At 43.0% G+C, this 25,004-nt stretch overlaps 1 pseudogene; it reads left to right on the top strand.

Annotated features, from left to right (window-relative positions):
- The first annotated feature begins 5,095 nt into the window (after nt 1–5,095).
- Nucleotides 5,096–24,452, top strand: LOC115675172 (protein ACCELERATED CELL DEATH 6-like; annotated as a pseudogene).
- Nucleotides 24,453–25,004: the final 552 nt, after the last annotated feature.

The following is a 25,004-nucleotide window of genomic DNA, read 5'->3' as shown; positions in this document are numbered from 1 at the left end:
CGAATCCCTTCACAACCAACCTTGCTTTGTATCGTGGTTGTGAGTTACCTTCTTCAGTCTTTAGTCTGAACACCCACTTGTTTTTTTAGAGCTTTTCTTCCTTGTGGCAATTTGACTAAATCATAAGTATGATTTTCGTCTAAGGATTTCATCTCCTCTTGCATAGCTTTTAACCACTTCTCTTTGTGCTCGTGGAACACAGCTTCTTGGTAGTTCTCTGGTTCTCCCCCGTCAGTGAGCATCATGTACTCGTTGGGAGAATATCTACGACTAGATTGTCGTTCACGGGTTGATCTCCTCAATTGAGGTTCTAATGGGACCTGTTCAATAATTGGTTCAAGTTCAGTTGAAGTAGTCATACCTTCAATGCTAGATTCAGCTTGCTCATTATTAGAATCGGTAGGAGGAGCGATTGGGCCAAGATCAACAGGGTATTCGTCTATTGATTGAGATTTCTTGTGCTTCTCGAAGTCCTCGATTGTCTGATCTTCAAGAAATACCACGTCCCTACTTCTGACTATTTTTCGACTAACGGGGTCCCAGAGTCTATAGCCGAATTCTTCATGAGCGTAGCCCAAAAAAATACATTGTTTTGATTTCCCGTCAAGCTTTAATCTCTCATCCCTGGGAATGTGAACAAATGCTCTACAGCCGAACACCTTCAAGTGGACGTAAGAAGCATCTTTACCGGTCCAGACACTTTGTGGTACGTCACTGTCAAGTGGTGCTGAAGGTGATAGGTTGATTAAGTCAACTGCCGTTCTCATTGCCTCACCCCAAAAGTGGTTTGGCAGCTTTGCGCTGGAGAGCATGCATCTGATTTTTTCGCAGATGGTTCTGTTTATCCGCTCCGCGACACCGTTGTGTTGAGGTGTTTTTGGTACGGATCTTTCTAGTTTGATCCCGAAACTTTTGCAATAATCCTCGAAAGGTCCTCGGTATTCACCACCGTTGTCTGAACGCACACACTTCAATCGCCTTCCTGTTTCTCTTTCAACCTTCATATGAAATTGCTTGAAGATTTCCTGCACTTGATCTTTAGTTTTCAAGGCAAATGCCCACACCTTTCTAGAGTGGTCATCAATAAATGTTACAAAATAAAGCGCACCTCCAAGTGTTCTAGTTTGCATTGTGCATACATCAGTATGTATTAAATCTAAAATTTCAGCTTTTCTAGATGGTGGGGAATTACGAAATGCTACTCTGTGTTGTTTTCCCATAATGCAGTCGACACAAGAATTTAACAGTGTACCTTTCATTCCCGGTAGGAGTTGCTTTCCAGTGAGAATCTTGAGTCCTTTCTCACTCATGTGTCCGAGTCTTTTATGCCATAACTCGGTGGTGACTCCTTTTCCTGTTACATTCACCTCTCCTCTACACAGCTTGGATTGTGTGATGTAGAGAGAGCAAGTTTTTTCTCCTTTGGCTACCACCAAATTACCTTTAGTAAGCTTCCATTTCCCATTACTAAAGAAATTGCTGTAGCCTTCATCATCGAGCTTGCCGGTAGATATAAGATTGAGACGTATGTCCGGAACATGTCTTACATCTTTGAGTAAAAGCCTACATCCAACATTAGTCTCCAAATAAATATTACCCATACCAGTAATTTTGGATGTACCGTCGTTTCCCATCTTTACAAAGCCAAAGTTGCCGGTGGTGTAAGATGTAAAAAGATCTTGACGAGCCGTGACATGGTAGGATGCGCCGGAGTCGACTACCCATGTCGAATCTTGGGATGCATGATTAATGGAATCATCACTTTGAATAATGATTACCTCGTCTGCAATATTTGCGGTGTCATTCGTATGGTTCTCGTCAGCTTTGTTGATGTTATGACTCTTTGATTTTTCTGCCTTTAGCTTTCTGCATTCTCGGATGAAGTGTCCCAATTTACCACAATGATGGCACTTCTTGTCTCGTCTGAAGTTGGATTGGGACTTTCCTCGCTGCTGATTTCGAAAATTTCGGCTTTTGCTTCTCCCTCTCCGTTCTTGATTTTCTTGTCGGTTAATGACAAGGGCCTCGGATTCCAGTTTGACTCCGCTCTCTTTTCGCCGGGATTCTTCATTCAACATTCTATCTTTTACCATGTCCATGGTAAGCTTGCCGTCAGGAGCCGAGTTGCTGACTGACACAACAAGTGTGTCCCAGCTTTTCGGCAAAGAGCTAAGTAGCAGCAACGCCTGCAACTCATCATCTAATGTCATCTTCATAGAGTTGAGTTGGTCTACTATACCTTGGGACTCGCTCATGTGTTCCGAGACACTGCTCCCATCTTCGTATTTCAAATTCACGAGCCGCCGCATGTGATTTGCTTTATTTTGCGCCGTTGTTCTTGCATACATTTTCTCTAATTTTTGCCAAAGAACACCAGCATCATGTTCATTAGCAAAATTTTGAAAAATACTCTTGTCGATCCATTGCCGGATTTGAGCAGCACACTTTCGATTGAGCACCATCCATTCACTTTCGGACATGGTCGTTGGTTTGCCACCAGAGGACGATGTCGATTTGTCTTTCGCTGCAGGATCTACCTCCTTGGACGTTGGTGTTGGTTCCTCCATTGGTATCACGATTGGCCTCCAAAGGTCTTTAATGTATAGCAGATCCTCCATCTTTGGTTTCCAGATCGCATAATTGAATGCGGTCAATTTTATCATGTTGCCAGAATTCTCCTCCATTTAATTCTGCACAGAAAAATAATATATAGAGCAACCTAGCTCTGATACCACTTGTTGGGAAAAAAGAACAGTATATGCGAAAAAGGCCTGGATAATTTTCCCACTACTATTTCTGTGACAATTAAATAGGATAAAATATTTGATGAAAGCTGTAAAGACGAATAGTAAATAACACCAGAATTTTAACGTGGAAACCCTCCAAGGTGAAGGGAAAAACCACGGGACCGTAGTCCACTTCAAACTTCCACTATGATAAATAATGGGATACAACTTCACCCTAAGGTGGATCTCTCACTGTCTTCAATTTGTGGATCTGAACCTCTCACAAACTGGATAACTCTCTTGAAGATAACTCTCTTGGAAGAAGAAGATTGTTTCTTCCGCTATACTATGATCTTCTTGCTTTTTGTATATATCTCTCCATTGAGGAGGACTCCTATTTATAGGAGCAAATGCAATCCCAATTGGAATTGTGCGATATGAAAATCACGGTGATTATGTTCCGAAACATTCATGATTTTCTGGATGTGGAAGATCATGTTGATTTATCTCCCGATCTCTCTTGATTTTCTTTCCCCCTCCCTTTGGCCTCTCCAATTGGGAGTGACCTACTCAACAACTCATAACATAGCTTGTTCCCGCCCACTCCCAAAGCATTCACCGCGTCAAACTTCACATCATCGATTATCTCCGGATTTGAACATGTCCCTAAATTGATTTGGTTAGTACTTAGTACAAACTCATGGGAACGTTCGGTTCACGTTCATGAGTCTCGTCACACGATTTCCACAAGCAATCGGAACCGATGTTTCCTCATGTTCTCTGTTTTTGTATGCTGCGGTGGGAAATCATCGAAATTTCCACAAGCAAATCGGAGCCAATGACGTGGTTGGAAAGCTCTTTGTTCTTCTTTCTCCACTTGGTAAAGTTTCACAAATAGCAGACAAGCGACTACGACTCCCGACCCGAAGTGGCCAAGTTGGGGTCGGTCGACTTGCGGCATGAAGCTCCATAAGATTTGTACCAAAACCCCCCGTTTTTTCTATAGTAAGACTTCTTTCTTATATGATCATGTGATGAATGCATAATTGTCAAGGCTAGACCTAAGAATCTTATGAAAACGGCGCTAGGTAGCCCAATAAAATTGGGAGGACAAAATCATAACTACCAACTTGAACTGGGTGCTCAATGTGGTCCACATTTTAAACGCTCGGTTCTAATTTATCTTGCCGTTTAATGTATCGATTTTTTAGACCATCCTCACTCATCTATTTTGTACCAAAACTCGAAAGTTTCATAGAATAGCATTTGTCTACCTAAGTATATCAAGAATGATAATAAAATCAATATACTGAATGAGGTGACAATCCACGCATAGGTGATGGATTTGGTTTTTAACTAACCTGTTGGCACTTAATCATGTCCTAGTAACGCCGACGGGTTTTGGTTACTTTACCCAATGGTACACCAAGTTTTCCGACGGGTTGACCTTGATAAGATGCCACTTTAACATCGTCTCATTGAAACAGAAGCAGCTTGTCAAGGTCCCTGGTGCATACATTTTCTCACAAATGGAGACACTCTCCTACAACCCTCACGTAAATTTTCTTCGCTCTTTCTTTTCTCTCTATATTGATGCAATTAATAAGGGAATCCACCTATTTATAAGTAGTCCTAAGTCATCTATTTGTAAGTAGTCCTAAGTCGGTAGAGTCCCAAAGTATTTATTAAGCAATTTGGCAACATATTTTCTTCACTCTTTCTTTTCTCTCTACATTGGCGCAATTGAAAAGGGGAGCCACCTATTTATAAGCAGTCTCCTTAGTTGGTGGAGTCCTCAAGCATTTTCACTAAGCAAGTTGGCAGTTGTTGGCTGATTTTCCTCTGAAAAAATCTGGAGATGGCGGCTAAGAAGGAACAAATCTAGAAAAAGGGGAGAGAGAGAGGCGGTGTTTCTTCAATACCCTGTATTTCCAAGGCCGGAAAGGAGCAAGACCAGCTTCGAAGAGCTTCCGGTGGGTGACCAGGCCCTCGTCGTCCCAGTCGAGCCCCTCGACCACAATCTCTAAGGCCATCTCTTCATCTCGTGTCCTAAGTAAGTCCCCTTCTCAACAGTATCAATCGAGTGGGAACGTGCTGACTGAACGATGCTCATGTCAAGATGCTTAATTAGTTGACTAATCTCTTGATAATTGGTAGTTTTCGGTTCACACAAAAATTTGGAGGTACGGTTAAGAGTCACGCTCACAAATCAAAGACGTATAAGGCTTATACTTCGAAACTTACCTCGAAAGTGGCACACAATAACCACGCACGAAGCCATATAAATCTTATAGCACGCGACTCCACCATCGTTCATCTCTTCCTCACAACTCAATAACTCCATCATTAGCTTTCTCCACACGCTAAAAATGAGCTCTGCAATTCGAGAAGAAGAAGAGTTGAAGATGGAGGAGGACATTAAACCCCCAAAGAAGTACGTGGACTCGAGTATGTACAAAGCAGCCAGAGAAGGCAACTTCACTGGCCTCGAGAACTCGATCCGCCAGAAACATGGAGGCAATACAGAAGAGGAAGCCCTACTGGACCGCCTCCTACTAGAGACCCGCAAGGGCAACAATCTCGTCCACCTCGCGGCGGAGTCGGGCCACAAGGACTTCATCCAGTAGGTCCTCCGGAAGTGCCCCCAGCTCACAGCCAAGCCCAACTCCTGCGGCGACACGCCACTCCACGTCGCAGCGCTGACAGGCTGCTCTCACATCGTGGAGGCCATCCTCTCCAAGGCCAGGCTGCACGGGGGACGCCCACCACCGACACGCCAGGCATGTGGCAGATGAAGGAGATGGAAGATGGGGCGTGACCGGGATCAAAAGCAGCTTGCTGAGGTTGAAGAACAAGGGAGGGAACACAGCGCTGCACGAGACGCAGAGGAGTGGGGATAAGAAGATGGGGATTTTACTGTGGAAAGAAGATAGAGAGATGGTGGGGAGCGTGAATGAGGCCGGCGAGAGAGCATTGTTTGCGGCGGCAGAGTTGGATATTGAGAAAGTGGTGGTGGAGATGGTGGAGTTCTTGGACATGCAACGGGAAGTAGGCGTTTGGCATGGCGCTTTGAGTGGCCCGGGAAAATCAACAACCAACTGCCAAGATATTTTGGCAGAGGACCTGCAGATCCGACTTTGGACCATGCGGACAAAAAAAAAAAGAAGACTTTGTACAACGTTGGAGAATTGACCTTTTTGGTAATTTGGTATGCCACGGTACGATAAATAGCCACCCATATTCCTTCACCTATCATTCCTGCGTTGAAGTAAATGGAGACTCTGGCCGCACCGTTACTCTTGAAATTTTGGACAACTTGTTTGCCAATTTTTCTAAATCAATCAGGACATTGCTAGCATAACAGTCTTTTGAGTCACTACGAGAGAAACAGAATATTGTGAACTACAAATTATTAGGATATTTTCCACTTAAATTCAATCAATGCAACTCGTAAAACCCAAAAACAAAAAAATTAAAACTTGGGATTTTACGCTATGAGGATGTGATCAAGTAAAAAATATCGTAAATTACATTTTCCTTTATTTTACAATATTTTATAAAAATTTATTACATTTCGTCGTAATCAAGTACACATGACGTTTAGACCAAAAAAAAAAGTACACACGACGTCATAAATTGCATTTTTGTATAGTTTTGCAATGTCGCACCACCACTGACGACATTTTATTCTAACCGAGTGCAATATATTATAAAGTATGAGATAATATGATTTTTTTTAGAATTAAGACTATGGTAGTATACAAAGAATTTCCGACATAACGTCGTAAGTGCAACACTTTATAAAAGGCAAATTTCTTTTATTTAGATTATTACTTAGTTTTATCTTAATCAAGTGAGTGTCATAAGTTTCTTGTTTATTGTAAGAAATATAAATATTGGGACATTTACCGAGACTTAAACGTCGTGCAATGTTTCGACCAAAAAAAATGTTGTACAATGTGAATATTTCTATTTAATGAGTGTTACGAGATTACATATTATAACAAAATGTAGAGCTAAAAAAAAAAAAGATCATACTGCAAAGTTGTGCACAATGGAGAGACAGGATGAAGATGGAGATTCAAGAGAAGTAGTTAGCAAGAACAAATAATGGTTTTTAATTTTCATTTTCTTGTCAGGGAATTGTCTTATTTTTTCATGAAAAGAACAAAATCTATAAACATCCAGTAGCTGGTTCTTCTTGGAATGAAAATTGTGATCAACATAGCACCGTTAGAAACACAATCTAACAGCACCGTCACGCTAGCAAGATTATTATCTCAAAGTATTAACAATCCTACAGAGTACAGAGAATACTGCATGACAAAAATTGCAGGCTAATTGTCCAATTTAATCTACAATATGATCACGTATGAACGAGCTAAGATTGGTGGATCTTCGCCCTTAATTAGAAATTAATTCTTGAAACTCAATATATATTGAACCCAAGTTCAAATTTTTTAAGTTACTAATTGTTGATCGATCTATCTTGACATGATAAATTAGATGTTCCATAGCCACTTGACCGATCTAGAACTCATTTTAGTGAAGGGTTTAAGAGAAGCCTAGACATGTGACATTTTGTTATATCCATCTTAATCACTCGTATGTGTAACTAACACAATTAATTTTCTCTTTCGTCTTTATATTTTAGCAATTTTTTCTTTCCTCTCTTTCAAAGGGAATTTGTATTATCTAATAAGCGTTTCTACGGAACAGGTCTTCAATTCAATATGAGGGTTGGATAAAAGGAGAAAAAACATGGTCCGCCAAATTTGCTTTCGAAAACCGATTTTCCATCGTAACGTACTAAAGTTAAAAGAAAGTTCCAAAAGCAAAAATGATCAAACCTACATTTAATTGAGAAAAGTTACAGTGAATAAGAAAATTAATGACACATAGACCGTAAAACTTTACGAATTGCAAAAGAAAGTTATGATCACTCAGATATTTACTAACAATAAAATAAAAGATATTTACCTCTAACTTATTGGGCTGAGCTCGGCACGACCCCGTGGGCCGGCACGGTCCAATAGTGTCATGCTTCTTGTTGGGCCACTATGGCCTGGTTATTCTTTTAGAACCTTTTTAGCTGTTCTACAATAACATGATGGTTACATGGCCGTTACATCAGCTACAATTGCAACCGCCGCATCCACGAGCAATTTGACTCAATATCATCGCCAATCCCTTTTAAGTTTCGATCTAATCACCAAAGTCAATCTTAGGTCCATGGATTGGAGGGCATATTTGGATTCCGCACCCCACAGACAATGATTTGCTCATATCGGCATTCCTGATTTCCGACATCTCCACGGTATAACGCCAGGGCTGATTCTAGCCAAATTTTCTGATCACCAGCGGCCATTAATCTCCAGTATTCGCGTGCCTTGCCGGTGGAAGATTTAGTCAAGAGCATTGCTGGCCTAACAGTACTGTTAGCTAACGGTGCAATTCATATCACATGTTGAGAGAGCAATAGTTCTTATTTTAAGAAACAAATCTACTCAAATCATTGAAGGTGGAGAATTAAAGGTGGAGAAGCCACCGTTCCATTTGGAAGACTTACGGCAACTTCAGCTAATCATTTCCCTTTAGTCAAAATTTTGAGAAATTTCTGAAAAATCAACGTCAACTAGCGTATCCGGCACGACGGCCTTCATCACCGATTCACCTTGTTTTTTCCAACTTCTGGACGTAAGAGTTGCGCCATTTGACCTTGGATATGCGCGAACCTCCCTTTACGCGCTAGTCAATTCGGTTGAAGCCATGCTGACTACGATGCCACTGGAGTGTCTCCGCTCTAAGTTTTAGGACATGACTGAACCTATGCTGTCCCAATCTGAGGCAGCTGGCGTGTCGAACTTGACAGTTGACTGTGACTTTCTAGAATGTGCTCTGAAGTTATTTGGGGGCATTGACGTTGGGCACTTCAGGCACTAATGGTATTCACAGGACGAACTGGAAGGCGTTTATCGACTATTTAGACTGGCAAGGGTCTTTGGCTGAGGCGATGGAAAGCAAACTTATTCTCCAAGTTGGAACCTTTCTGTCAAATTACTCCCCCTTTCCGGGAAACCGGTATTACCATCTATACAATCGGAGCGACCGTAGTTTATTCCTCTCCCGAGGATATGCTAGCTCTGGTGATATTCGCTCCCTCAAGGAGCTTCTCGGTAGAGATCCGAGCGTACTCCTAGGGCGCACTCCTCAAGGAAACACAGCCCTCCATGTTGCCGCTAGATTTGGACAAAGACCGGTTTTCGAGGAGATCTATAGTCAATGCAAGTCCCTTCTCGTGCAGCCGAATTCCGAGGGAGACACTCCTCTGCATGTGGCTTCAGGGGGTGGCCATCTTTCTGTTGTGAAGTTTCTGGTCACAGAGATCACATCCACCGCTCCTTCTCAGCTAGACATTGAAAGCGGCTATGACCGCAATTTTGAGATGCTAAGACAAGGAAATAGAAGGAACAACACAGCCCTAAATGAGGCGATCAGAAACGGTCACTCACAAGTGGTTAGGTTGTTAATAAAAGCCGACTCTCACTTTGTACTTTACGAAAATAGTGCGGGAGAATCCCCATTGTACCTGGCTGCTAGAGGGGGCATGGAAGAGATTGTAAATTGGATCTTGACATCGTGCCCTTTATCTGCGAACGGTGGATCAGATGGCCAAACGGCCTTACACGCTACTGTGAGCACAATACATTCTAGTAACTCTCTATTCCTTGACCTGCAAGATATCATGCTCTAAAGTATTAACAAAGATGCTAAGTTCTTGTACCGAGTTCAACTATCATGTAATCTGATGTAGCAACAGAGTCCTGGCATCTACTGATGGAAAATTTGGCATATCTGCTTATAGAAAGGAAAAAATCTTTTCAACTTCCATTAGATATTGCTCAACCCCAATACTTGCAAGTTCTGCACGCTTTAAAGAATATTTTGTTCATGTATCACAGATATAGTGAAAACCCTCCTATGAGCAAAGCTGGAGCTGATCAAAGAAGCTGACCACCACGGCAGAACCCCTCTCTACTATGCAGCTTTTCCTGGATACCACAAATTGGTCCGGCAATTGTTAGAGCTCGATATCTCGAGTGCATATGTGGTGGACATGGATGGTTTTTCATCACTTCATGCAGAAGCGAGTAATGGTCATGCCAAGGTTATAAAAGAGATTATTCGGCAATGCCCAGATGCTGCGGAATTGGTAGATTTAAAGGGCCAAAACATTCTTCATGTTGCAGTGCTAAGTGGGAAAGCAAATGTTGTCAGATGCATATTGGAAACCTACGAGCTCGAGGGCCTAATAAATCAGCCCCATCCCAACGGCAATACTCCTTTGCATTTAACGATCATGGAAAGGAGAAGTTGGATTGCGGCTTACCTGTTGTGCGATGCAAGAGTTGATCAAACAGCTCGGAACGTAAAAGGCGAAATTGCCTTCGACATAGATGAGCTAACCAAGGAAACACATGTAATTCCTTTGGTAAGTATACCATTGCCCGGCCGTAATTCTATGAAATTTATGAAATCTCCGGACCGTGTTTCGAAATCTAAAATGTCTTCCTTTCACTTGCAGGTTGCGATGGTGAATTGGCGACAGCTACACCTCCCACATCATTGGAATTTACAAGGATGATTTCTCCCCAGTTCAGATGAACAAAAAGCCGGTGTCTTGGATTCAGGACAAACTTATAGGCAAAACTGTCAGACGTTATTGATGATCGTGACACTCATCACAGCTATGACGTTTGCAGCAGTTTTCACAATGCCCGGCGGTTATAACAATAACGCTGGCCCAGGCCAAGGAGTGGCCCTTCTCCGGTCAAGCATTAGTCTCAAGTGGTTCATCATCTCCGACACTATTGCGATGACTTACTCGATAATGGCCGCTTCCCTCATACTGTGGGGCACTGCTTTCGGCAAGAGACCTTATGTGCATTGCTACGTGATTGCAGCTGTGCTAATGGCCGCTTCCCTCATACTGTGGGGCACTGCTTTCGGCAAGAGACCTTATGTGCATTGCTACGTGATTGCAGCTGTGCTAACATGCATCGCGCTGCGCTGATGTCACACCCCGTACCCTACGAACACGTAACATCCCGCTGCGGTCGTTAAGAATGCGACTCCCAGGATTCGTCGCCGACCTGTTACCATCGAAATAAGAGAAAATACGTGGAAGCCAAACGAACACTCCATTCACAAACATTCAACGGGATAACAGAGAGAGAATTTAAACAAATCAACGAACCATTTTATAAACTTAACACTACATACAACGATAGAATATACAAGCCTTCCTAAAGGCCACAAACCCAGACCACGCATACTCAAAAAGGGATAGGGTAGTCGATCTGCTCCACTACTCTATTCAAAAGAGGAGCTCCCAAAAAAATAGGGATCTCTAACCCTATCAAAAACCTCCACAACATCCTGGCGGTGCTCCTGGAGAAGCCGGGTCAGATGCCTCACTATAAGAGCCGGACGGCAAAGACTCCCATTCAGGTTCTGGCCACTCGACCCACGCCGGGGGCTCTGTAACCATCGGTTCTGGCTCCGGATTAACTACAGTTCCGTCAGGGGGATCAATCTCCATAAGATCCCATAATCCTAAACCATCGTCATGGGGAACATCAAACCCCTCGAGAGGACCAATAGTCTGAGCTCCGTCTCTCAGAAACCAAGCCATGTACTTATGAGCTGTCAAGTACTGCTCACCATCATCGACCCAAACTGTGCTCTCATACTTCCGATACTCCCTACCCTCACCTACTGGGTACTCAGTCACCCAATGCTCCATCTCCGTTGGTACCCCGAAACGTAGTGGAGGCTCAGTCATAATCAAGGTCGAGGGTCTGAAAATGTTTAACAACGGGGAATGAGATAAAATCTCAATAAGTAAACTGCCTAAGCCTCGACTAGGGCAATACGTACCTCCGGCACCCTAATCATGCCATTCTAACCAAAAGGTTAAGTTCCTATCCAACGGACAATGGTACCACATACTATGCAAGTCTCAATTTGTATCACAACCATGGCAACTATCAATATGCATAACAGCAATAATAATAATCCAGACATAATCAATCATTCACACAAGTCTCAATTATAAGATGAAATCACTTCGGCCCGTCCCATACCGTGCCTCACGATTTTATCCTATAATAAAGCTCAAAGCATACCATATGCACATAACACTCGAAGTTGTCCAGATTATTAACGACCCACCATAGGTCACACCGAACTCCCGCCGGTCTTTCGGCATAGCCAGGCATCACCCCACTACTTTGGGCGTGGCAACGTCCAGGATCGAACCCCCTCGACAAGTCGGGTACCGGACGGCATCCCATTTAGGAGCATCGATCCGGCCTCCACCGCGATCGGCAATGTCTGGGATCGAACCCCCCCCCCCCCGACAAGTCGGGTACCAGACAGCATCCGAACTTCCGCCGGGCATCGTCTAGAACTCGTCTTAGACGGAACTCATCATGGTCACACACGTAAATAACCATGCATTGCCAATTTTAATCTTCTTTAATTAACCAATGCAAGTGTTTATGACATGCCATTTACTACGAATAAAACTGCCATGAATCGCACTCGTTTTTCGTATCAAACTTCAATATATGATCACGATATGCTATGCCAAGCCAACAATAGCCATAATTAACCACATGATCCTCTTTTAAAATCCTACGATTATTCAACAAGTGCGAGATCAACCATGAAATATAAATTTCAACCATACGATTTTCGTTCTAGGCCACGAAATCATCAATCAAACCACACGATCAAGACGTAGTCAACTAATCAGCCATGATTAAATAAATTAACCATACGATCAAACCAATTAACCATGCGATCAATATTAAACAACTAATCCATCACACGATCGTCATTAAACCTCTAATCGACACATAATCGACTAATTAGCCATGCGATTGCCAATCAAAGTCATCCGATCAATCTCAAATCTCTAATAAGCCATATGATTAACTTTTATCACATCCTAATTTAATCCAAACCGTGGGATCTAAATTAGCACATAATCATGATAATTAAGCCCTAAAATTAACCTTAACCATTCTAGAACCAATGGGGGCCATATGATCAAAGTCCAAGTCATCCAATTCAGCCACTACCACATGATTATTGCAGCCACAAGACTAACCCACGAATTTAATTAAAACAACCACTAAACAACCATAATTAGCCAAATTAAGCACAATTAGCAACATTAAACATATGATCAAGCTCAAATAACATAATCTACCTATCTTAACATTCAAATCAGCCACATAATTATTAAATCCAGCCACCAACAATTCTTCAATTCAGCTTATATCATAACCTCTAAATTAACCCCTAAAATAACCCCTAAATTACCCTAACAACCCCTAAACACTATCCATTGGTAACTTACTAACCTAATCAAGGTTTAGGGAGTTACTTACCACTAATATAAGCTAAGAATCAAGCCAAACCCAGCAGCATCAGTCCCGGCCAAGCCAAGAGCTCCGGCGAACGGCGGCGGCCCAAATGGCGATCCGGCGAACGGCGGCTGCTCCGGGTGTGAACGGCGGCTTGGGGGCGGCTTACGGTGGTCCAAGGTGGTGGCGTGAGGGGCTGATAGGTGGTGGACGGTGGTGGGGAGTGTCTCGGCCAAGAGAGAGGAAGAGAGAGAGAGAAATGAAGAGAGAGAGAGAGAGCAAGGGAAAAGTGAGGAGAGAGAGAGTGTGAGCTGAACATATCTCATCAAAATGGAGGGCTAGGATGAGTCCTTGATGCCCAAGTATTGATCTAAGGGCTAAAAATGCATCTTGACAAAAGGCTTCTAGAAGGGTATTTTTTGTAATTAACCAAAAATGGCAAGGGCAAAATTGTCCATGGGGATTTTTGGCCACTAGGGTAAAAATATCAACAAGTCCTTTCACTCAACAAATAAACTCTAGAACACACAGGGGCAAAATCGTCTTTTCCAAATTTCCGAGCCTAATTTCCCCTTTTTCGCGAATTTCTGAGCAAACCGAAAATAAAGCGAGCTTAATGCGGCGTAGTCCAATATAATAATTTTGATATCCTTGAAAGTTCGATACCCAAGTTCGGATTCCAATTCATGGTCAAAATCGATCAAACGCGACTTTCGTGTATCTCAAACTAACGGGCGGTTTTTAGGGTTTACGCGTGTCGACCCGTGGTTGATTTGATATCAATCCACGTTTAAGTTTACTCGAGCCATGGTGACTTCGGTTGTCATGTAATTACGAGGGTCAATCACTAGTTCCTAACGACACGATCGTTAGAAATTGATTTTGGAACGTTTGGAATGCATACAACGATTAAACGGCATCACCCGTGACTCAATTGTATAACACTGTTAAATTGTTCCATAATCATTCTTGGATCGGCCTATAATGGCCCAAAATATCCCCTCGTCAATCCTTATGGTCGAAGTGCCGATCTAGGTTCGAGTTCTTGGGTCGTGCGTATCAAAATCGTAACTAGCCATTCCCTAACGGTTAGTATTCCCAAGAATGGCCAATTCCGAGTGAGATATAACAGAAAGTGCATTGATGAAAATATCATTTCATAAATCCCGAAAGTGGGTCGAAATTCAGAATGTCACAATTCTTCCCCCCTTACAAAAATTTCGTCCTCGAAATTTACAACCAAACCCAAACTATTCAAACAAATGGGGGTGCTGACGCCTCATGATTTCTTCACTTTCCCACGTGGCTCCTTCCGTTCCATGATGTTGCCAGACTACTTTGACCAACGGGATTGTTTTATTCCGTAGAATTTGTTCTTTTCTGTCTTCTATCCGAATAGGCTTTTCCACGTACGACACCTTGTCGTCCACGTCTATTTCTTCATAATTCAGCACGTGGGTCGGATCTGGTTCATACTTCCTTAGCATGGACACGTGGAATACATTATGAATCTGAGATAAATTCGGCGGCAAAGCAAGTCGATAGGCTAAAATTCCAATTCTTTCCAATATTTCAAACGGGCCTACGTACCTCGGGCTTAACTTCCCTTTCTTAACAAACCGAGATGTTCCTCGCATTGGTGATACCTTGAGGAAAACATGATCTCCTTCTTGAAACTCTAGAGGTCTACGCCGTTTATCTGCATAATTTTTCTGACGACTTTGAGCAGTTTTTAGTCTTTCTCGAATGACCTTAACTGCCTCAACTGACTGTTCTACCAATTCTGGACCCGTAATACTCCTTTCACCAACTTCATCCCAACAAACTGGTGTTCTGCACGCTCTGGCATATAACGCTTCAAATGGTGCCATTCTGATGCTTTGCTGATAACTATTATTGTAGGCAAACTCAACTAAATGTAACTGTTCTTCCCATCCGCCTTTAAAATCTATCACACAAGCTCGTAACATGTCCTCGAGTGTCTGAATCGTCCTTTCAGACTGACCATCTGTCTGCGGATGATATGCTATACTATACTGTAACTTCGTTCCCATAGCCGTCTGAAGACTCTTCCAAAAGGTTGCGGTAAACTTAGGGTCTCTGTCCGACGTAATAGTTACTGGTACTCCATGAAGACGGACTATCTGTCGCATATACAGCTCGGCATACTTATCCATTGCGAAATCCTTTCGCACTGCCAGAAAATGTGCCGACTTAGTCAATCTGTCGACGATAACCCAAATGGAATCGTGACCTCTCTGGCTCCTCGGTAATCCCATAACGAAGTCCATGGTAACATGCTCCCATTTCCACTCTGGAATTTCCAAGGGTTGCAGCTGTCCACCGGGCTTACAATGCTGCGTCTTTACTTGTTGGCACGTCAAACACCGGGCCACATGCTTGGCTACATCCACTTTCATCCCGTTCCACCAGTAGTGTTGACGCAAATTTTGATACATTTTTGTGCTACCCGGATGAATGCTATAGTTGCTACAGTGAGCTTCTGCCAAGATTTCCTCCTTAAGCTCTACGTCATTGGGCACGCACAAACGTCCACGAAACTTCAAGATTCCGTCCTCGGATACTTGAAAGTCAACATTTCTCTTAGTTTCGTCCATTTGCAGAATCTTTTGAATATCGGGGTCCGTAGATTGTAATGCCTTAATTTTAGCCTGAATCTCTGGTTCAATCCTTAAAGTGGCTAACAAGCTTGAGAGGTGACTTACCTCAAACTTAAATTCAGAATCTCGTACTCCTTCGAGTAAAGTCCATTCTTTAATCATCAAATGCGCGATGCTCGATTTCCGACTAAGTGCATCCGCTACTTTGTTAGCCTTTCCCGGGTGGTATAAGATGTCGCAGTCGTAATCGTTTAGAAGTTCCATCCATCGGCGTTGTCTCATATTCAATTCTTTCTGAGAAAATAAATATTTCAAACTCTGATGATCCGTGTAGATTTGAAACCTTTCTCCACATAAATAATGCCTCCAAATTTTAAGTGCAAAGATGATGGCCGCAAGTTCTAAATCATGTGTCGGGTAGTTCATCTCGTGAGGTCTCAACTGTCGCGATGCGTATGCAACAACTCTTCCATGTTGCATTAAAACACACCCTAATCCCTTCAGCGACGCATCACTGTAAATCTCGTATCCTCCAGGACCTGAGGGTATTATCAATACTGGTGCGGTAGTCATCTTATGCTTAAGCTCTTGGAAACTTCTCTCGCACTTATCCGTCCATTCAAACTTTGTTTCCTTCTTTAATAAGCGAGTCAAAGGAGTGGCTATCGCGGAGAACCTTTCCACGAATCTTCTATAATAGCCAGCTAGTCCTAGAAAACTCCGAACTTCTGTCACTGTCGTAGGTCTCGGCCAATTCGTAACTGCCTCTATCTTAGTTGGATCCACTGAAATTCCATCCCCAGAGATCACATGTCCAAGAAATGCTACACGATTCAGCCAGAACTCACACTTACTAAACTTAGCGTAGAGTGCGTGTTCTCTTTGATGTAGCTAGCAAGGATCACCTAGAGGGGGGTGAATAGGTGTTCTAAAACAATTTTAGAAAATTTATGCGGAAACAAAGTAAATCACAGAAGAGTCTGAATAAAATTCAGATTCAAGACAGATTATATAGACGGTGCTCTTGATGTGCAGTATGTAAAGTAAGAGTTAAGGGATAGAAAAACTGCACACAAGTTTATAGTGGTTCGGCTTATAGCAAGCCTACGTCCACTCTCCCACGCTTACAGCCTACTGGCTGGATTTCACTATGTAATCAAAAGGAATTAAAACTTCTGAGAGTCAATACTCTTGTGTATGATAGGACTCTCTATCTCACACAATCACTCTTACAAAGTATTCCTCAAGATCTTAATGTTTTGCTCAGAACGACAAGAGAAATGATTGGAGTATGCTCAGACTTTGGACTTGTTGATTCTTGATTCTGTTCTACCTTCTGCTGCTCGTTGATCTCCTTAAATACTCCTCTACTTCCAAACTAGCCGTTGGACAGCTTTCAGAGGATCATCTTCCAATCTTCACCTTGGACAGATTTGTATAAGGATTGAGTAGCCGTTGGTTGACAGATTCTGAATCCCGCTGATTCTGCTCGCCCATACAATCAGAATCTTGGTTTCCATAAGTAGAGCTTTGTCCGTTGTAATGCATTCTTGTCGTGATGTTTGATTTGTCAATCAATCTGATTCAGATTGAGACAATCAGAACATTCCTTCTGTGAAATCCATGCCAGATTACTAGCTGTTGTGATATGTTCTGAATTCTGCGTCTGAAGAAATTCTGCGTCTGCGTCTGAAGAATTTCAGCGTCTGCGTCTGAAGAATTTCTGCGTCTGAATAATTTCTTCGTCTGCATCTGCATCTGAATAACTTCTGCTTCTGCATCTGCATCTGAATAACTTCTGCGTCTGAATCTCAGAACCTAGATTATGTGGGTCTTCAAAAACATACTTGACAGTTTGTAAAGTCTGAATAACTTTCTTCTGAGCTTCCAGAATATACAGACCTGGAATAAAATTGTTCAGAACAAGTATCAGATTTACAAAAATATAGAAGGTTTTGTCAACTTCAAAATCAATAGGAGTTTTCCTCAACACTCTTAAGGTCCGTAGAACCATTCTTAAATGTTGCTCATGCTCCTCGGGACTTTTCGAGTATATCAATATGTCGTCGATGAACATTATAACGAATAAATCCAAAAACTCCTTGAATACCCGATTCATCAAATCCATAAAAGCAGCTGGGGCATTAGTCAATCCGAACGGCATAACCGTAAACTCGTAATGTCCATATCTTGTACGAAATGCCGTCTTCGGTATATCCTCATTTTTAATCCTTAACTGATGGTAGCCCGTTCTTAAGTCTATCTTGGAAAATACCGAAGCCCCTTGCAGTTGATCAAACAAGTCATCTATTCTTGGTAATGGATACTTGTTCTTGATGGTCACTTGGTTCAACTGCCGATAATCGATGCACAAACGCAACGAACCATCTTTCTTTCTGACGAACAACACCGGTGCTCCCCACGGTGACGCACTTGGACGAATGAATCCCTTGTCTAGCAGTTCTTGCATCTGAACTTTTAACTCCTTCAATTCTGATAAGGCCATTCTGTAGGGTGCTCTAGAGATTGGCTCCGTCCCAGGGGCCAACTCAATTACAAACTCCACTTCCCTTTCAGGTGGCAATCCCGTCAATTCCTTAGGAAAGACATCGGGAAAGTTACACACCTCGGCTATGTCCTCTAGCCTTGGCTCCTCAACCAAGGAGTCAAAAACAGTCGCTAGGTAACCTTGGCATCCTTCATCCAACAACTTAGTCACCTCAAGCGACGAAATCCAAGGAATCGAGGTTCCTCCTCGGTTTCCCACAAATTCATATCGAGGATGACCAACAGGATTAAATTGGATCACCTTTCTACTACAGTCCATCATGGCCCTTTGTTTTACTAGCCAATCCATACCAATAATGACGTCAAAATCAAACATAGCCAACACCACCAAATCAATTAATTCCTCTCTACCACCAATGACTATCTTACAGTTCGAGCATCCTACTGAGATTAGCACTTTATCCTTTAGAGGAGTAGTAACATGCAACATTACTTCTAACGGTTTCGGTTCAATCCCAGTCAATCTAACAAATTGTTCTGACACAAATGATTGCGATGCTCCCGGATCAAACAAGGCATAAGCAGCATGATCACATAAAGAGACCGTACCTGTGACCACGCCAGGCGCATCCTCCGCCTCTTTGCGAGCCATAGCATAGACTCTTCCTTGTGCTGGGGGTCGATTCTGATTATTCTGCGGAGCGGTTCCAGCCTGATTCCCCATCCGAGGTTGTTGTGGTTGAAATGGCGACCTAACTTGTCGATTCGGGCAATCCTTCACTTGGTGACCATGCTGGCCACATCCAAAGCAAGTTCCATTCCTGCCAGGGCAAGGGCCATTCCCATGCCTTCTTCCGCAAAATCGACACGGAGTTCCAGAATAGTAGGTCGGCTTTACGATATTCCTTTTAACATGAGGGACAAACCGCTTATTCCCATTCATAGGTTTCTTTCCAAAGTTACGATTATCTCTAGCCGGTATAAACCGCGATCCAGATGCGGCATTCCTCTCGGTCATATCTCTCTCAATCATCTGAGCCCGCTCATAAAGCTCGTTGTAATCCCTAAGGTTCAGGGGTATCAGTCGGCTGCGAAGTTCCGGCTTTAAACCATCTCGAAACCTTCTTGCCTTATCCAAAGGATTCTCGACCATCCTCGGTGCAAACTTTGATAACCTAGCAAATTCCGCCTCATACTGATCCACAGTCATCTGATTCTGGCGAAGCCGTAAGAATTCTGCCATCTTCTGTTCTTAAGCACTCTCAGAAAAGTACTTTCCATTAAAGGCATCGACGAAGCCGGTCCAGTTCGGCACAGTGCCCACTGGGAAAATTCTTTCTCGAGTGGCCTTCCACCAATCATTAGCATTATCTTGAAGTTGATACACAGCCAAAGTCACCTTTTCCTCCTCCGTGCACCCCAGAAGTGCAAAGGCCTTTTCCAATTCCTCAACCCAGCAAGTGGCAGCCTCGGGATCACCTTTCCCGTCAAACTTTGATGGCTTAAGTTTCAAGAACTGCTCCACCAACTTGTGCATTTGGCAATTCTCATTTCCATTTCCATTCCCCGGATTATTCTGAGCGGCGGCGGCAGCAGCCTCAGCAGCAGCAGCAGCAGTTCGTTCTTGAGTCTGCAAGCCTATTAACTGTCCAATCGCCTCTAGAGCCCTTAAAACCCCATCAACTCTAGGATCCTCTGCAGTTCTGGCTCTCGAACTCGATGCACCTCTGGTTCCTCTACCCCGGGCGTTCATCCTCACAGAAATCACTCCAAACACCTAAGCTTGCTATAATTCCACCCTGGAATTAAAGACTTAAATCAACTACTCGGCTTAAACAGTTCTGGGCAACGATCTACAGCAAGCAGTTGTAAGCAAGCAATCACCCCAAATAAGCATCATAAGTACACACTTAGCAAGGGTATAGATCTTACCTTAGAGCGCCTGTAATGTTAGTAATAGCACTAAACCACTCAGCACTCATAAGTAGATAACAGTATGATGCAAATTCAGGCCTACCAATCACAAGCACATATTCTCAAAGCACGCACAAAGCGTCACAAACTTGTGATCAAGGCAAGTCTCTCTAACTAGCTACCCCAAAATCGTCGCTCCTTATCACTCCAGGTCTCGACCAAACATGGACCGAGCTAACCTTGCTCTGATACCACTTAAACGGGGATGTCACGCCCCGTACCCTACGAACACGTAACATCCCGCCGCGGTCGTTAAGAATGCGACTCCCAGGATTCGTCGCCGACCCGTTACCATCGAAATAAGAGAAAATACACGGAAGCCAAACGAACACTCCATTCACAAACATTCGACGGGATAACAGAGAGAGAATTTAAACAAACCAACGAACCATTTTATAAACTTAACACTACATACAACGATAGAATATACAAGCCTTCCTAAAAGCCACAAACCCAGACCACGCATACTCAAAAAGGGATAGGGTGGTCGATCTGCTCCACTACTCTATTCAAAAGAGGAGCTCCCAAAAAAATAGGGATCTCTAACCCTATCAAAAACCTCCACAACATCCTGGCGGTGCTCCTGGAGAAGCCGGGTCAGATGCCTCACTATAAGAGCCGGACGGCAAAGACTCCCATTCAGGTTCTGGCCACTCGACCCACGCCGGGGGCTCTGTAACCATCGGTTCTGGCTCCGGATTAACTATAGTTCCGTCAGGGGGATCAATCTCCATAAGATCCCATAATCCTAAACCATCGTCATGGGGAACATCAAACCCCTCGAGAGGACCAATAGTCTGAGCTCCGTCTCTCAGAAACCAAGCCATGTACTTATGAGCTGTCAAGCTACGCTCACCATCATCGACCCAAACCGTGCTCTCATACTTCCGATACTCCCTACCCTCACCTACTGGGTACTCGGTCACCCAATGCTCCATCTCCGTTGGTACCCCGAAATGTAGTGGAGGCTCAGTCATAATCAAGGTCGAGGGTCTGAAAATGTTTAACAACGGGGAATGAGATAAAATCTCAATAAGTAAACTGCCTAAGCCTCGACTAGGGCAATACGTACCTCCGGCACCCTAATCATGCCATTCTAACCAAAAGGTTAAGTTCCTATCCAACGGACAATGGTACCACATACTATGCAAGTCTCAATTTGTATCACAACCATGGCAACTATCAATATGCATAACAGCAATAATAATAATCCAGACATAATCAATCATTCACACAAGTCTCAATTATAAGATGAAATCACTTCGGCCCGTCCCATACCGTGCCTCACGATTTTATCCTATAATAAAGCTCAAAGCATACCATATGCACATAACACTCGAAGTTGTCCAGATTATTAACGACCCACCATAGGTCACACCGAACTCCCGCCGGTCTTTCGGCATAGCCAGGCATCACCCCACTACTTTGGGCGTGGCAACGTCCAGGATCGAACCCCCTCGACAAGTCGGGTACCGGACGGCATCCCATTTAGGAGCATCGATCCGGCCTCCACCGCGATCGGCAATGTCTGGGATCGAACCCCCCCCGACAAGTCGGGTACCAGACAGCATCCGAACTTCCGCCGGGCATCGTCTAGAACTCGTCTTAGACGGAACTCATCATGGTCACACACGTAAATAACCATGCATTGCCAATTTTAATCTTCTTTAATTAACCAATGCAAGTGTTTATGACATGCCATTTACTACGAATAAAACTGCCATGAATCGCACTCGTTTTTCGTATCAAACTTCAATATATGATCACGATATGCTATGCCAAGCCAACAATAGCCATAATTAACCACATGATCCTCTTTTAAAATCCTACGATTATTCAACAAGTGCGAGATCAACCATGAAATATAAATTTCAACCATACGATTTTCGTTCTAGGCCACGAAATCATCAATCAAACCACACGATCAAGACGTAGTCAACTAATCAGCCATGATTAAATAAATTAACCATACGATCAAACCAATTAACCATGCGATCAATATTAAACAACTAATCCATCACACGATCGTCATTAAACCTCTAATCGACACATAATCGACTAATTAGCCATGCGATTGCCAATCAAAGTCATCCGATCAATCTCAAATCTCTAATAAGCCATATGATTAACTTTTATCACATCCTAATTTAATCCAAACCGTGGGATCTAAATTAGCACATAATCATGATAATTAAGCCCTAAAATTAACCTTAACCATTCTAGAACCAATGGGGGCCATATGATCAAAGTCCAAGTCATCCAATTCAGCCACTACCACATGATTATTGCAGCCACAAGACTAACCCACGAATTTAATTAAAACAACCACTAAACAACCATAATTAGCCAAATTAAGCACAATTAGCAACATTAAACATATGATCAAGCTCAAATAACATATTCTACCTATCTTAACATTCAAATCAGCCACATAATTATTAAATCCAGCCACCAACAATTCTTCAATTCAGCTTATATCATAACCTCTAAATTAACCCCTAAATTACCCTAACAACCCCTAAACACTATCCATTGATAACCTACTAACCTAATCAAGATTTAGGGAGTTACTTACCACTAATATAAGCTAAGAATCAAGCCAAACCCAGCAGCACCAGTCCCGGCCAAGCCAAGAGCTCCGGCGAACGGCGGCGGCCCAAATGGCGATCCGGCGAACGGCGGCTGCTCCGGGTGTGAACGGCGGCTTGGGGGCGGCTTACGGTGGTCCACGGTGGTCCAAGGTGGTGGCGTGAAGGGCTGATAGGTGGTGGACGGTGGTGGGGAGTGTCTCGGCCAAGAGAGAGGAAGAGAGAGAGAGAAATGAAGAGAGAGAGAGAGAGAGCAAGGGAAAAGTGAGGAGAGAGAGAGTGTGTGAGCTGAACATATCTCATCAAAATGGAGAGCTAGGATGAGTCCTTGATGCCCAAGTATTGATCTAAGGGCTAAAAATGCATCTTGACAAAAGGCTTCTAGAAGGGTATTTTTGTAATTAACCAAAAATGGCAAGGGCAAAATTGTCCATGGGGATTTTTGGCCACTAGGGTAAAAATATCAACAAGTCCTTCCACTCAACAAATAAACTCTAGAACACACAGGGGCAAAATCGTCTTTTCCAAATTTCCGAGCCTAATTTCCCCTTTTTCGCGAATTTCTGAGCAAACCGAAAATAAAGCGAGCTTAATGCGGCGTAGTCCAATATAATAATTTTGATATCCTTGAAAGTTCGATACCCAAGTTCGGATTCCAATTCATGGTCAAAATCGATCAAACGCGACTTTCGTGTATCTCAAACTAACGGGCGGTTTTTAGGATTTACGCGTGTCGACCCGTGGTTGATTTGATATCAATCCACGTTTAAGTTTACTCGAGCCATGGTGACTTCGGTTGTCATGTAATTACGAGGGTCAATCACTAGTTCCTAACGACACGATCGTTAGAAATTGATTTTGGAATGTTTGGAATGCATACAACGATTAAACGGCATCACCCGTGACTCAATTGTATAATACTGTTAAATTGTTCCATAATCATTCTTGGATCGGCCTATAATGGCCCAAAATATCCCCTCGTCAATCCTTATGGTCGAAGTGCCGATCCAGGTTCGAGTTCTTGGGTCGTGCGTATCAAAATCCTAACTAGCCATTCCTTAACGGTTAGTATTCCTAAGAATGGCCAATTCCGAGTGAGATATAACAGAAAGTGCATTGATGAAAATATCATTTCATAAATCCCGAAAGTGGGTCGAAATTCAGAATGTCACAGCTGACATGCATCGCGCTGCAGTCAACTGCGCTATCGTTCTTGACGGGTCTCCAGGCTGTTTTACCTGACCAAGCGTATGTCCACTCCATGTATGAGATGGTCGGCTGGGTCTTCCAGGTTCACACCTGCTGGTTTCTTTTCAGACTGGCACAGATTTTTTCCTTCTCTGAGATCTGCCACTCCTTGATTTCGCGCCTCAGAAGGCTCAAGCGTATCATCAATTCCCACATAATAAACAGATGACATTCTTCAGCAATGTTATATTGGAGAAATTGCTGATAACTTTGCCCCTCGGGGATTTAGTGAAATCTGCAGGAAAACATCGCTCAGTTTTTTCTTTTTTTTCTTTTTCAAGCCAACAAAACCCAACCGTTGTTTACTTATATGCTTTCACTAATTCCATGATACCTGGAGCTGTTTCCAGATGATCTCAGAGCCACCGTCCAACAGAATGACTTCATCTCTCAATATTTTGACATAAAACAGTCTGATTAATTATGATTAAAACACTAACACGGTCAGATGATTGACCTCGACTCTCACATCACTTCCACTTGATCCCTCAACACTTTCAATTCAGAGTAACACTGCGCTGATTTGCTTGTCCAGAGTCTAGGACACGAGATGTCAATGTCTGTGGAAAATTCAGAAAAAAAAAAACACTTGAGATTTGGCTCTCCATACCATCCCTCCAAACGTGGTAAACTTGGCATTGACTTCCCGAATGCGTTTAAAAGTCATCGAGTCATACCCTCGGACTCGCATTAGATACCGCAGCGCAGTTCCTCACGTTATTCATTAACTGCAAGGGAAAATCAACGACCAACTGCCAAGATATTTTTTCGACCAAAAAAAAAAAAACTGCCAAGATATTTTGGCAAAGGACCTGCAGGTCCGACTTTGGACCATGCGGACAAAAAAAAAAAAAACTTTGTACAACGTTGGAGAATTGACCTTTTTGGCAATTTTGTATGCCA

The sequence above is a fragment of the Syzygium oleosum genome, unplaced genomic scaffold (genome assembly GCF_021117445.2).
Source record: "Syzygium oleosum isolate NSW1041296 unplaced genomic scaffold, Sole_v2.1 Sole_v2.13, whole genome shotgun sequence".
Lineage (NCBI taxonomy): Eukaryota > Viridiplantae > Streptophyta > Magnoliopsida > Myrtales > Myrtaceae > Syzygium > Syzygium oleosum.
The sequence above is the reverse complement of the archived record's forward strand: the minus strand, read 5'-3'. Positions and strand labels throughout refer to the sequence as shown.